This window comes from Mesoplodon bidens (genome assembly GCF_964165515.1).
Source record: "Mesoplodon bidens genome assembly, chromosome: 14".
Taxonomy (NCBI): Eukaryota; Metazoa; Chordata; class Mammalia; order Artiodactyla; family Ziphiidae; genus Mesoplodon; species Mesoplodon bidens.
The window spans coordinates 33,153,826-33,168,682 of NC_138170.1; the positions used below are offsets into that span (position 1 = coordinate 33,153,826).

At 40.0% G+C, this 14,857-nt stretch overlaps 1 protein-coding gene across 4 annotated transcripts in view; it reads right to left on the reverse strand.

The window, feature by feature from the left end:
• Window positions 1-14,857, reverse strand: part of MEIS1 (Meis homeobox 1) — a 139,674-nt gene that overhangs the window by 5,852 nt on the left and 118,965 nt on the right. The window lies entirely within an intron of this gene.

Here is a 14,857-nt window from a genome sequence, read left to right on the forward strand (position 1 = left end):
CTGCTGGGGACTTCAGAAAAATGCATTCCGGGTAGAGATTTCTTGGGGTAGCTTTGTGTGTGTGTGTGTGTGTGTGCGCGCGCGCGCGTGCGTGCGTGTGCCCTCTTTACGCAAAGTCTGAGGTCAAGGCAAGGTCATGGCTATACAGTAATTGAACTTATAATCTTGCTTTCTCCAGCTAGTCCTGAACATGTATAATAAGCATCTTAAGACAGTTAGGTCACTTAAGTGTCTTAATAAGATTTTAAAAATAATTTTTGTAGCCCCTAAAAAAGTGGCTAGCCACTGAAAATTTTAACAAGTGGTAGTACAAGCTCTCCAAAGCCATGCTCACGATATTTCTAACTCTTTTTTTTTTTTTCTTTGCAGTACACGGGCCTCCCCCGTTGCAGAGCATCAGGCTCCGGACGCGCAGGCCTAGCGGCCATGGCTCACGGGCCCAGCCGCCTCGCGGCATGTGGGATCCTCCCGGACCGGGGCACGAACCCACGTCCCCTGCATCGGCAGGCAGACTCTCAACCACTGTGCCACCAGGGAAGCCCTCTAACTCTTAAGATCTGTTTGTACCTCGTAATACTAAGAATTACATATCAGGACTTCCCTGGTGGCGCAGTGGTTGAGAGTCCGCCTGCCGATGCAGGGGACACGGGTTCGTGCCCCGGTCCGGGAAGATCCCACATGCCGCAGAGCAGCTGGGCCCGTGAGCCATGGCCACTGAGCCTGCGCATCCGGAGCCTGTGCTCCGCAACGGGAGAGGCCACAACAGTGAGAGGCCCACACACCGCAAAAAAAAAAAAAAAAAAAGAATTACATATCAAATACAGAAAATGAACAGGACATATTAGATTCTGAAATAGTAAGTTGCTTTTAGTTCTCAACTCAGATTTGAATATGTGGAACATGAGCAGCAAATAAAAAATACAATGAAAAGTTTAGTACTGCACTGTTAATAATTAAAGGACCCACAGTCCAGTATGAATTCTAGTTGGTAACTCTGCCCACTTCAGGAAGGGAAATAGTTCCTAAAAAACAAACCATTAAACAGACAGGGATAGGTTTTTTAAAATAAAAATGCATACTTCATGACATTTTAAGATTCTCAACATCTTATATCCTTATGTTCTTTCATTATCTGAGAAGTAATTAAAATAACTAATGAAACTGGAATCTAACTAAAAGGACACTGGTTGATGCTAACTCTTATTGGCAACATATATTATATCAGTTCTTGTACATGAAGTCCCCGAACTGCTAATAAAAATATTTAAAACACAGATCTACAACAAATTGTGTTGCCAATCAGGTTATCATTATCTTGTATAAACCATGAAAATTGGAATCATGTGAGCAGAAGGTTAGATTAATTCTCCATTCTCATTATAAGCACAGGTGTAGCACAAACACCATGTGAAATAACCAATTAAAATGAAAAGAAAAATCTGCTTTTTCATTAGCTGCCTTCACTGCATGACCAATTAGAAAATTATTTAATATTAATATTCTGCATATACCAAAAGTAATTTTCATAGTAACTAACATAGGTAAGAGAGCAAAAATGGCTCTTTATCTATGGTACTATTCAAAATCTGCATTCTCTTGGAGGGAACTCTGCTAACTATTTTTTAAGCCCTTTTAAAAACATAATATATTATGGATATTTATCTAAAAATAGGAAGAGTCTTTTTTAACAGATGAGCAGCCAAGGCTCCAAGAAATTAAGTGACTTATTTGAGGTCACATGTTACCCAGGAGATGTTAATAATTTGCTGAATGACACAGAGCTGGCAAACGGTAGCAAGCATCCCCCCCGACAATGTTCTGACCAGACCATGGCCACTACTGTGCCACCCACCTAGAATATTCCAGACTAACTAAGTATCTAAACATGAGCTGGTTTTGAGCCAATCACCACTGGCAACAACCCTACTGTTGAGTCCAAGAATAAGCATGACTGAACATTTTGTAGATTGGGGGATTTTGATGACTGTACTACTTGTGTGTAAAAACAAAGAAAAGGCTACACATAAGAAGACTCAGTAACTTGAGTTATCTATATTCCAAAGCTTGCCTCCTTCACACTCATACATTCACATTTCCAAAGACCAGTTCATGATAACCATCTTAGGTTTGAATCCGTGATTGTTAAATCCATGGGATCAGAAAAATTACACGTCAGGTTTGAAAAGGGCTTTAACCATCACCTAGCTTGGTCACTGACATGAATCCCCTCTCAGATATCCCCACTAGGTAGATGGGTAACCTCTACTGGACTGTTGGGTTTTTTTTTTAATTTATTTTATTCAAGTATAGTTGATTTACAATGTTGTGCTAATTTCTGCTGTAGAGCAAAGTGATTCAGTTATACATATATATACAGTCTTTTTCATATTCTTTTCCATTGTGGTTTATCACAGGATATTGAATATAGTTCCCTGTGCTATACAGTGGGACCTTGTTGTTTATCCATTCTCTATATACTAGTTTGCATCTGCTAACCCCAGACTCCCGCTCCATCCCTCTGCCACCTCCCCGCCCCCTTGGCAACCACCAGTGTGTTCTCTGTGTGCTGGACTCTTTCTCATACAGCCCTGGCCACCTCAGTGGAGAGCCCACTCCGTCTATGGACAAGGTAACCCTTAGAAGGCTCTGCCTTACCTGACCTAAAATCCTTTCACCAGGACAACTCCTTCGGGGTAATTTAAACAATTCTAGTCTCACTTCTTCAGGATAGCTTTTCAAACATTTAAACTATAGCCACCATGCCGCATAGGCTTCTCCCTTCTTCGCCCTAGGTTAAACATCTGTGATTCTTAACGAGTTCTTTCTCGAATGTGAGCTCTAGGATTTTGAGTCCACTCATCCCTTGGGCCACTCTCTGCTCAAAATGGCGAGTCTGGCTGTGTACCTCTGCAGGTCTTCAGCGGACAACACTAAATGCAGTTACTCCAGGCCCGCTCTGGTCCCCGTGGAGAGAGCAAACACCTCACCAGAGCTTCTCAGTTAAGAGCCCACAGGTACTAGGTGCTATTTGCTTCTCTTTGGGTGGCAATGACGATTTGTTGTTATGACAACACAGATGTAGGCCACCTATAGGATTCGTAGATGTAAAAGTGGGAATTCTTTCATTAAATAAAAATTTTAAACCTTGAAAACCTAAGAACACCTATCACTTTATCCGAACTGCTTGACCGTATTAGTAGGTATACTTGGAAGTTCTTGCTTTTGCAAACTTTAATTAAAAACAATATGTGCTTCAATATGACGGACATTATCAGTACATGTAGGACATAGTAAACTCTCAGAATGTTACTGAATTATAATTCCTATACTTATATGAAACATATTATTATCTAGGGTCACAGTGGACATCTTTATCTGAAAATAACTGAGTAAATAGCAAAATATTTTATTTTTAAAAACAACATCACCTTTTCAATCCTAAAACCATCCTAACATTTGATTCTCTTTGGTGTATTTTATGATTTTCCTTGACCATCTTACATTTATGCTCTTTGGAATCAGCTATATACAGAAAGACCATGTATTTAGATGGCTTGGGGTGAATTCAGATACGAAAACATTTTCCTTCTGGGCAAAGTAATAAAATGACATTCTTGCTCCTCCCACAATAAGTCAAACAGAGGTCAGTTCCCGCAACCCAGTATCTGTTTAAATAAACTGGTCCAGCTGTTTGTTTCTAAAATGCCCTTTGACCTTGTGTCTCATCCTCCCCGCTTCTGTGACAGAATGCTTTACTTTCCATTGTAGAAGATTCTAAATTATCAAGAATCTTCTAAACAGTGAACCAAAAAAGACCTTTGGATTGTATGTAAACTTACATGAACATATTCCCTTCTTATAACACTGTCATTTCAAGAAGCATCAGTAAAATAGTTATTTTAAACTCATATGTATGAATACATAAATATATATATTGGAGCTTAAACATAAGAAGAAACCGTGTTTTTTAAGAGAAATAAAGAAGAGAATGACAAAATTCCAATTTCAAAGTACAATAAAAAATACATTCTCCAATATCCATAAAATAGTTTAAGATGAAATATAGCCATGAAATACACACAATCTTTGGAATTTTCCATATTGATAAGGTCTTTTTAAAAAGCCTGTGTGTTTAAAAATGTAAGAGAAAACTTTTACAATTTTACAATTGATGTCCAAACATTATAGCCCTTAAAACTCATATGTATAATGTCAGGAATACGTGACAACAGGACAGTTTTTCTTACTCATTAAAATAGTTTCACACCTTGGTTTAATAGAATGTAGCTCATATTTGCCATAAACTGGGCATTTTAAAAGGTAATCCTTTTAGTTAAGTATCCTTTAAGGTTGAGAAACATACTGTTTGCATTTCCATATTTCATTCCAAACATCAAGGTATATGTTTTTAAAAATCCCATTCTGCTTTGAAAACACAATCTTCTTTTGTGAAGTACTTTTTAAGAACTGGACACCCTGTAGGTGGTAGAAAACTGAATTAGAGAAAGAATTCTTAAATTTCCTTTACTCATACAATCATGGATTAGAATTTCTTCCTGTGACCAAACTGTCTCCTTCCTCAAAACAAGAAGTTTTACAAAGGAAAGGAAGATAATGGATGGGCTTTAGAGCTTTATTCCATGTCAAAATAAACAGAGATGTATTTCTTTTTACCTAATTATTTGTTTAGGACTCAAGTCCCTTAATAAATGGGGAGTGGGAGATTGAAAGGGGAGCAAAACCTTCAAATATCTGAGACATGGGATCATCTAAACACTGAATTTTATCATTTGCATTTTTAAAATAGGAATCAGACAAGGAGAATGGGACATGAATCTTGAGTTATGCTAAAAAGAAATACAGGAAATTTTGCTCTATTCTTTCTTGTCTTTGCCCCTAGATGTTTATTTATTATTAGACTTTTTTTTCCCCCATTCTGCTAATTCCACCTATCTCCTTTTATTCTTGGTCTTTGGATACCTGAATAGTTTTCTGAGCAAGATCTGGTAGAACAGCTTTCTAAAGTTGACCTTTGTCCTTTAGTTTATCCTCCACTCCCTGCCCTGGTTCCTTCCCATGAAACTGGATTGTTAAATTTAGTTTTCTCTTTGTGAGAACCAGGAGGGGTGGCCAGATCATAGTGGGCATCCATTAGGACCAAACACCAGATATATCTGCCCAGTTCCACAGGCAAATTTCCCACATGGCTTTGCCCTTGGTCTTCCTTGTATGGTTCTCCATAATACTGACAAAAGGAAGGAAAAACTACTTGCTCACTTTCAGAAATGGAATTTTCACCTTTACTCAATTCTACTTCTCAGTGTTTACCACCTTACTTATTCACTGATGATTAAGGGGAGCCCATATTTTGTTACTTTAACATGCCACAGCCAACTCATGGAACCGCATCAAATCAAATAAAAATAAAATTCTGACAAAATGCCATTGTTGCTAAAGAATGACATGACTCTCAGTCATTCCCATAATGCTTCTTGCCAACTAGGCATAAGTGACTAGCCAGCAGGATGGTAGGTACCCATTTAAGTATGTAGAAATGCCATTTTACAATAGTACCCTCCTTTGCCCAGGAAGCTAAAATTATTAACTATTAAAAAAAGGTTTCATTAAATAACAGGATACGGTAGTAAAAATGCTTTATAAACCTATACTATCCATTAAAGAAAGTATTAATTATAGTCATCTTGATTACTATTTAGGTACACTTAAGAATACTTACATATAGACTTTAATAATAATAAAAATTAATACCATGCATTCTTAAGTATCAATATTAGTACTGGTGATATCTGCATGCACTATTCTTTATTCAGTTAAACATGAACAACATGCAACTATAATACTTAATTGCTATATAATTCATTTTATTTATATTCATTGCTATAAATATTTTTATAGAATTAAGCCTTGTGAAATATCTTCAAATATAAAATTTCACATTGGAAAGTAGTTGCCGGATTCCAGAGTTTTGTTCTTTCTTTTCCCATGAATTTTCTTGATGTAGCATTTCTTTCAGCTTTATCACAGTCACTTAAAGAAAATTATATATCCAACTTTTTTTTTTAAGTCAGCGTTTTCTAATAACTTTAAGGCCTGTTTTATAAACAAACGTTTCAGGGAACGAGTTCTAGCTGTCTCCCACATAACACTCTGTTCTTTTAAACAAGAAATCGACTTCAAAATCTTTTGTTGGAATTCTCTATTTTAGATTTACATTTACTTATTGGATTTAATGATCTGTAACTGGCAGGCTTCAGGGTGCAAGCCTTCTTCTACACTCCCGTTCTTTGTGAAGTAAAATTTCATGAAACATGATTTTAAGACGCTCAAGAAAGTTGATTCAATCTCAAGTCAAACCTGATGAAATCATGTTTTTGGCGCCGTCTTCTAGTTTCTCAACCTCCTCCAGGATCTGACAGTTTCAGGACTGCAATACATCATCTGTGTGTCTGAGGGTGGGGGAGGTGACTGAACAGGAGGGGAGAAGGGAGCATGTGTTTTGCTCTCCATCCACTCTAGAAACATAATACTGGAATTTTGCTCAAATCACAAGAAGCCCATCAGTCAGAGGTCTGAGAAGGTTCCCCTTCTATAGAAGTGATCGGAATATTTGGCAAACTACTCTAGAAAAAACTGAAGCTAAGACAGTTGAGGAAGTTAATTATATATCCAAGCAACTAGTGAAAAAAGTCACTAATCAGTTGAAAAATATAATGCAAAGTAAAAACAAAACCCAAGTTTCATTTTGGACTTTATATGTTGAAATAACTTGCAAACACTTCATCACTTGGTTGTATATTACAGAAAGTTTTCCTTGAAAGCAAATTGGAAAGTAACTTCTTTTTACTCTAAAAAAAAATAGAAGCTCAGCTTGCTAAATCCTTTAATCTGAACTGAATTCAAAGCAAGGGTGGCTCCCTTAGTGCAGTGTCTCTAATTCTTTTGCTACCTTCTAGATCACTAAAGCCTTAGGCTCTAAACTCAGTAGAGTGAATTGTAGGGATGTATCACTAGACCTAGCATAAGAAATATCCAATAGTTATACATATCTTAAGTATCCATATAAAGCATAGGTAACCAAATGGCATTTATAAAATATTTACTTAAATGTGACAATTTGTCAAATTTGATTTTGTATAACCTTATAAATATTAAAAAAAAAAATGTGGTTGGGGCTTCCCTGGTGGCGCAGTGGTTGAGAGTCCGCCTGCCGCTGCAGGGGACGCGGGATCGTGCCCCGGTCTGGGAAGATCCCACATGCCGCGGAGCGGCTGGGCCCGTGAGCCATGGTCGCTGGGCCTGCACATCCGGAGCCTGTGCCCCGCAATGGGAGAGGCCACAACAGTGAGAGGCCTGTGTACCGCCAAAAAAAAAAAAAAAAAAAAAGTGTTTTACTTAAAGTATATGAAATTAAAGTGATTATTAGCACAATGATTAAGCAATAGGATAATCTAGGATAACCTAGAAAAACCTCCTTTAATAATGAAAACCTAAAATGGGAATAATAATATCTTCAAAGAATAAATGTGTCTCTTTGACTTAAGCTGAACCATTTTTCATAAAAATTCTAATTTTCCCATATTCACAAAATTCAATAAAATTGCATCTAACTAAGCATCCCTTAAACATTACAGAATTAGTATACAGTTATTTAAAACAAATCTTAATGTTCTGCCAATTTCCATTGTGAATAGGATGACCAGATAATTTATCATCTACACTGGGACAATTTTGAGAGTAAAAAGAACATTACTAATAATTATGCTGGGCAACAGGCATAAACCATGAATGTCCCATGCAATTGGGGTGTATGGGCTACCCTACTGATCAAATATGCACCTATTTTCCCAAATAGAATTTCCCCTGAATGACTGGAATTGACCAGCCCAGCATGCATACTGTGTTAGGTGACCAACCTAGCATGCATACAGTGTTCTAGAATCTCAGCACCATCTTGGAGTAGCTCTCAGCTCTTTCCTTTCTCTAGAATCTTTCCTTTATTTGCCTCAAGCCTTCACTAACTAGAAACTTCCAGGCCTGGAGTCTCTACTCGTGCCAAGGGAAGATATCTCAATATTTAGCTCGATTTTTTCTTTTCACCTGGTTACAGATTAGGTTTGACCTGAATGGAGGCCTGTGTCTATTCCTCAGAATGTTCACTGTAACTTCTGTTTCAATTAGCAAAGTTTGAAACCTAAGCTCTATGTAATGTATATCAGTATGTAACCTGTAGGCCCTTACATACAAATGGAACCACTTAAACTAAAAGGCAAAATCTCTCAATTGATGTATATGACAAACTCTTTCAAATGAGGACAATAAAACCAACAAAATGACCTCCTCTTGGAACTTGTCAAATCTTTGAAAAATGCTTATGGTCATCGAAGTCACATTGGGGAAAGTCTGGAGAATGTACATTTCACTTCTGCGTTGCCAGCCTTTTCTTTGAACACCATTGCTCATAATTATCACAGTCAAAACATGGGCCACAAGCAGGAAGAGTGAGAGCACTGTCTGGTGGGAAGAGTATGAGAACTGAGTAGGAAAACTGCCACTCACTGGCTCTGAGATCATAGCAGTATTTAGGTGCTGGAACTGTGATGATCAAGTGACTGAATGTTTATGCAAAGTGCTTTGTAAACTGTAAAACCTAAGACAGAGGTTTGCTGGGGATAGTGTCTTATGATTCCCAAAAATACCTAATGGTACAAAAACTTATATACAAATTCTTATGGCAGCAAGAGATGGAAACAACGCAAATGTCCATCAACAAACGAACTAATAAAGAAAATGTGCTACTTCCCTGGTGGCGCAGTGGTTGAGAGTCCGCCTGCCAATGCAGGGGACATGGGTTCATGTCCCGGTCCAGGAAGATCCCACATGCTGCGGAGCGGCTAGGCTCGTGAGCCATGGCTGCTGAGCCTGCGCGTCCGGAGCCTGTGCTCCACAACAGGAGAGGCCACAACAGTGAGAGGGCCGCGTACCGCAAAAAAAAAAAAAAAAGAAAATGTGCTATATACATACAATGGAACATTATTCAGCCATCAAGAGAAATGAAGTTTGACACATGCTACAACGTGAATGAAACTTGAAAACATAATGCTAAGTGAAGGAAACCAGTCACAAAAGACCACAGATTTTGTGATCACATTTATGTGAAATGTCCGGAATAGACAAATCTATAGAGACAGAAAATAGATTTGTGGTAGAGTTGGGGATGGATGTATGGGGAGGATGCAGGGTTTCTTTTTGAGGTGGTGAAAGTGTTTTCAAATTGACTGTGGCGATGGTTGCCCATATCTGTGAATATACTTACAACCACTGAATTGTACAATTTAAATGAGTGAATTGCATGGTATGTGAATTATATCTCAGTAAAGCTGTTAAAAATAAATAAATAATGGTGGAATGCACGAGACACTGGACTAGGCCCTCCTTGCATCTAATCAGGGGTGTAATATTGTAAGGCCCTGAGCCTCATCTGTTAAAGGATGCACACAATCCTATCCAGGACTTGGACTCTATCATTCTATAGCATTGTTTCTAATTTTTTTTTTTTTGCAGTACACGGGCCTCTCACCACTGTGGCCTCTCCCGTTGCAGAGCACAGGCTCCGAATGTGCAGGCTCAGCGGCCATGGCTCACGGGCCCAGCTGCTCCATGGCATGTGGGATCCTCCCGGACTGGGGCACGAACCCGCATTCCCCGCATCAGCAGGTGGAACCTCAACCACTGCGCCACCAGGGAAGCCCCTGTTTCTAAAATTTTAATCCGTGCTCCTTTTGATAAACTTCAAAATCTCCTATCCCTTTGTTACTTGCTATTTCAAAAGAAATAGCATGACAAAAATCAAAAGTTAATTCCCAAGACGCTTTTTTATACTACATTCACTCAGAATGATTCTGATCTGCCTTTTCTGGCCACTCTCTCCAGTCCCCACTTGGCCCTGAGGATGGGAATCCCTGCCATAACCCATTGCACTGTCCTTTCTGTAAACAGTCCTGCCAGGTAACTAGCCATGGGGGCTGAGACCTGACATCTTTGGACACATACAATTCTTTCCATTAGCTTTGCAACATCTCCTACACCCTACCCTTTCCAAGTACATATGAACTCTGACCCAAACTAGGGATCAAATAAAGTCAACTGTAGCAGATGTTCTAGTGATACAGGCCAACAAAACCCTTCAACTAGACAACAACCTTCAAAACTACCAGTTTACATTCAAATCAGCATCCTAAAGTAGAACATACTGGAAACTTAAAAGATATATATTTTTAATCATGGTGCATTTAATTCCAACCCTCTGCAATATACTATTCTTTTTTTTTCATAAATTTATTTATTTTATTTATTTATTTTTGGCTGTGTTGGGTCTTCATTGCTGCATGTGGGCTTTCTCTAGTTGCGGTGAGCGGGGGCTACTCTTCATTGTGGTGCACGGGCTTCTCACTGCGGTGGTTTCTCTTGTTGAGGAGCATGGGCCCTAGCTGTGCAGGCTTCAGTAGTTGTGGCACGTGGGCTCAGTATTGTGGCTCGTGGGCTCTAGAGCGCAGGCTCAGTAGTTGTGGCACATGGGCTTAGTTGCTCCATGGCAGGTGGGATCTCTCCGGACCAGGGCTCGAACCCATGTCTCCTGCACTGGCAGGCGGATTCTTAACCACTGAGCCACCAGGGAAGCCCCAATATACTATTCTTGAAAAATAGTGACCAAATCAATAGTAAGCCAGATGTCTCCCATGACAGGAAATACGTTTTTGACCTAAGTTACATTTAGAATCCAAGACCAATAATTCCCACGGGCCTGAAAGAGTTAATGTATTTGCAAAAGGAAGTACTTTTTCCCTTCTTCAGTGATGGGATCTTATCTTGTGGCCCTTTAACCACATTGGTTAAGAGGGGAAAAGGAAAAAGGAGCTCTCAAGGGTGGGAAGAGATTAAGGTTTTTTGTTTATTTGTTATTGTTCAGGTGTCAAGAGGCCGATAGAGTTAATTATTTCCCATATTAATGGGTCAGGCTTAAAGGCCTCATAAGAATGGAAATAAAATAAGGAGGAAAATATCAAAGGCTATGAGGGCATGTAACGGGACAGCCCTGTATTTGCCAAAGTTACAAACATCCATGTTGTTGGCGTGTTTTTTTGTGTTTTTTGCTCTTTCATTTTATTTTATTTTTTAAAACATCTTTATTGGAGTATAATTGCTTTACAATGGTGTGTTAGTTTCTGCTGTATAACAAAGTGAATAAGCTATACATATACATATATCCCCATATCCCCTCCCTCTTGCTTCTCCCTCCCACACTCCCTATCCCACCCCTCTAGGTGGTCACAAAGCACTGAGCTGATCTCCCTGTACTATGCGGCTGCTTCCCACTAGCTATCTATTTTACGTTTGGTAGTGTGTATATGTCCATGTGTTGACGTGTTTTTGATATTTTTTTAAATGCTCTCTTTCCCCTTAAAAATTAACAAAAGAAACACAACAAAACCCTGATAATCTACACAAAGTTCCAGGCACTCACACATCGGAGCCACGCAGATCCAAGACATTTGCCCTCAGAAACACTCCCTCCCCACGCACCCCTGGCTCCTCTCCATTTTTGAGAAACTTGTGTTATTCAACAAGGAGGCAACATTTGCCCCATTTTTTACTATTTCAGGCTGCCTCTTTAATCACTCAGAAATGCTGTTTGTTTGAAGTAGGTGCAGCCTGAAGCCAGAGGCTGATGTAAGTGCGAGGGGAGAGGGGGGTCTCTGTGGGCACAGCTCCGTGCCCCAGTGCTCAATGGTTAATCACCCAACACCAGCCCGAGCAACTGTTGACACAAAATAGGTGGAGATCAGGTCTGTGCAGGCAGAAAATACCAGAAGGGCAAACTATATGTAAACACACTTAAGACAGATTTGACAAGAATAGACCTCAACCTGACTTGCTAGGAAACTCCTCCAGCCGAAAACCTCAATGTTCCTCTCCGCTGAGGCTGTTTCCCCCGACAAAGTTTCCTTTGAGAAGAAAAAGAGTAACATTTTCAAAACTAAAATGAGTTTACAGAAGTCAGTGGAGACATGTGTCCCCTCGATGCTTCACTCACATAGTGTGAGTTTCGAATGTGCTCCTACATGCAGAAGTTATGTAATATAATACAGTTCTTGCAGGTACCCCTGGAGCAGAACCAGACGAGAGAGAAAGGGGGGGTGGGGAGAGAGAGAAGGAGGGAGGGAGAGGGAGGGAGAGAGGAAAAAACCAGCATGTGCAAACAACCACAATTCAAAAAGCTATTTCTCTTTAAATTCCATATATATGTGTTAGCATACGGTATTTGTCTTTCTCTTTCTGACTAACTTCACTCTGTATGACAGACTCTAGGTCTATCCACCTCATTACAAATAGCTCATGAAGAACCTAGGGGCAAAACGGGAATAAAGACACAGACCTACTTGAGAATGGACTTGAGGATATGGGGAGGGGGAAGGGTAAGCTGTGGCAAAGCGAAAGAGAGGCATGGACATATATACACTACCAAACGTAAGGTAGATAGATAGTGGGAAGCAGCCGCAGAGCACAGGGAGATAAGCTCGGTGCTTTGTGACCGCCTGGAGGGGTGGGATGGGGAGGGTGGGAGGGAGGGAGATGCATGAGGGAAGGGATGTGGGAACAGATGTATATGTATGACTGATTCACTTTGTTATAAAGCAGAAACTAATTAAAAAAAATAAAAAATAAAAAAAAATAAAAAAATAAAAATAAAAAATAAAAAAAAAAAGCTATTTCTCCTGACCTATAAGACTCATGCAAAGGAGCAAATGGATAATGCTTAAACAGTCTTTTAATCTTATCTAACTGACACCTGACAACCCATTACTTATAGATTGTTAATGCACCAACTAAAAAGTTTGTCATGTACAAAATTACTAGAGAAAAAGATTGAACGCCTGAGGAAAAAACAAATTCTGCTGTACAATAACTTCAGAAATTCCGAGCCTATTATCTGTCATGCCCTTCACAGACTCAGAGCACCGCTAAAAACAACTGATTTATCTTTATTATGAATCCGAAAGTGTCAGCACACATGTTTTTCATGTCTGGCGATAATGTTTAATTTCATCTAGTTTTTATTTTACAGGGCTTTGATTTGCTTATTTAAGATGAAGAAAAGTAACAACTTTGTAATGAATTGTCCGGTTTGTCTCTTTATCAAAGGCCCTGTTGTGTGTGTGTGTGTGTTTCCCCCCCCCACCCCGCGCTTCTCATGTAAAATGGGGATCCAAATCAGCTTCAGAACATTCACCTTGCTTCAGTTCACGTTTTTACACCGTCTAGAATATCAGGGCTGGAAGAGGCTTATTACACCGCCACCAATTCCTCAGCCCTCCCCTTCCAGTTAAGGCAGAGGAAACTGTTGCCCATGGAGACAAAGTGAGTTGATCAAGAACACACATCTACTTGGTGAGGAGTGGGGACGACAGATGACATGTTTGGACTCCAAACATTCTTTCCCCTGCGTATTCCCTCCCCTCACTCGCCCTGTGTAAATTGTGTGCTGTCGTGAGGCTTACAGGGGAATCTGTTCCTTAGCCACCTGTGGATGCTGCGGCTTTCCCCCTTGATCGGGGTGCCTCTCAGCCCCTCACTTCCCACACTCTCCTCAAGGGAATCAGCTCCTGCTCTGCCGGCTGGGTGACACCCGGGGAGTTCTCTCCGTTTCTCTCGGACACTCGTGCCAAGACACTGAAAACAACAAATCTGCTTAATTAGGACTTGCACCAAGTCCTGCTGACCCCCACACCATGTTCAAAGTCAAGCACCAAGCCACTGGTTTTACTGCCTTGAAAGGGATATTCAGGAACACTGGGTTCATGATGGAATCAGTCTCCCAACTCAATCATCTCTGTGCCTCGCTGGAACCCCAACCTGGTCCTCAAAGTATCTTCAGGTGGCAACAACTCTCAGCTTCAGACCTCACACTCTTGTCCTGCAAAGCTCAGAGACTGTCTTTGAATGTTGGCTGGAGGAGAAACAGCAGTTACACAAAACGGTATCTGGACTTTCTAAGTCCATCTTCCTACAACCCACCCCTTCCTGTTTCTCTTCTCACCTAGACTCAAGGTCCCCTGGTGGAAGGGGCAGGGTTCTTCCATCTGGCACAGTGGTCCAACACCTACCCTTCTGTGAGGAGTTTCCATCTTTCCCATTATTAACCATGTGATTGAACACAGTGGGGGAAAAACCTCTGAGTAAATTTAGCGAGTAAAACTTACAACAAAGTGTATTTCACAGACTGCAGAGTCATTTTCAAAGAGGATTGTTTGCTGGAAATTTTTTAAAAATCTGCAGACAAAAGCAGCGTCTCCTTTGAATTCCTAAGACTCTCTGACATGACAATACCTGAAGGTTTCAAACTTCACAGCTCTTTTCCCTGCAAGCTATTTGCTCAGCTTTCCTGAATAATACCCTGCGTGCCTGGGACCTTGCCACCTCTGTCTCAGGCAATATGCAAGCTAAACATTTTTTGACTGATTTCAATATTTTCTCATGAGCAACTAGACAGTATTTTATCTAGTGAATATTACTGACTGCTCTAATCTAAGCCCAGAGTAAGGGCCTGTAAAGGTAATATTATTAGAGTTGACACTCAAGGTAAAAAGCATAGCAATTAACTGTGGCCTGGAGAAAAACAACCCATTCTGAAAGGTGCTGGAGAGCTGTTCTATTTATATTTCTCCTTCTCTTCCTTCTTTTAAAAATACTGCACCTGTTACTCCATTGATCAGTTAGGAAGTCTACCTTAAATGTAGGTTACACTTAAATTCTCAAGGGAAGAAGTTAAACCACCTGC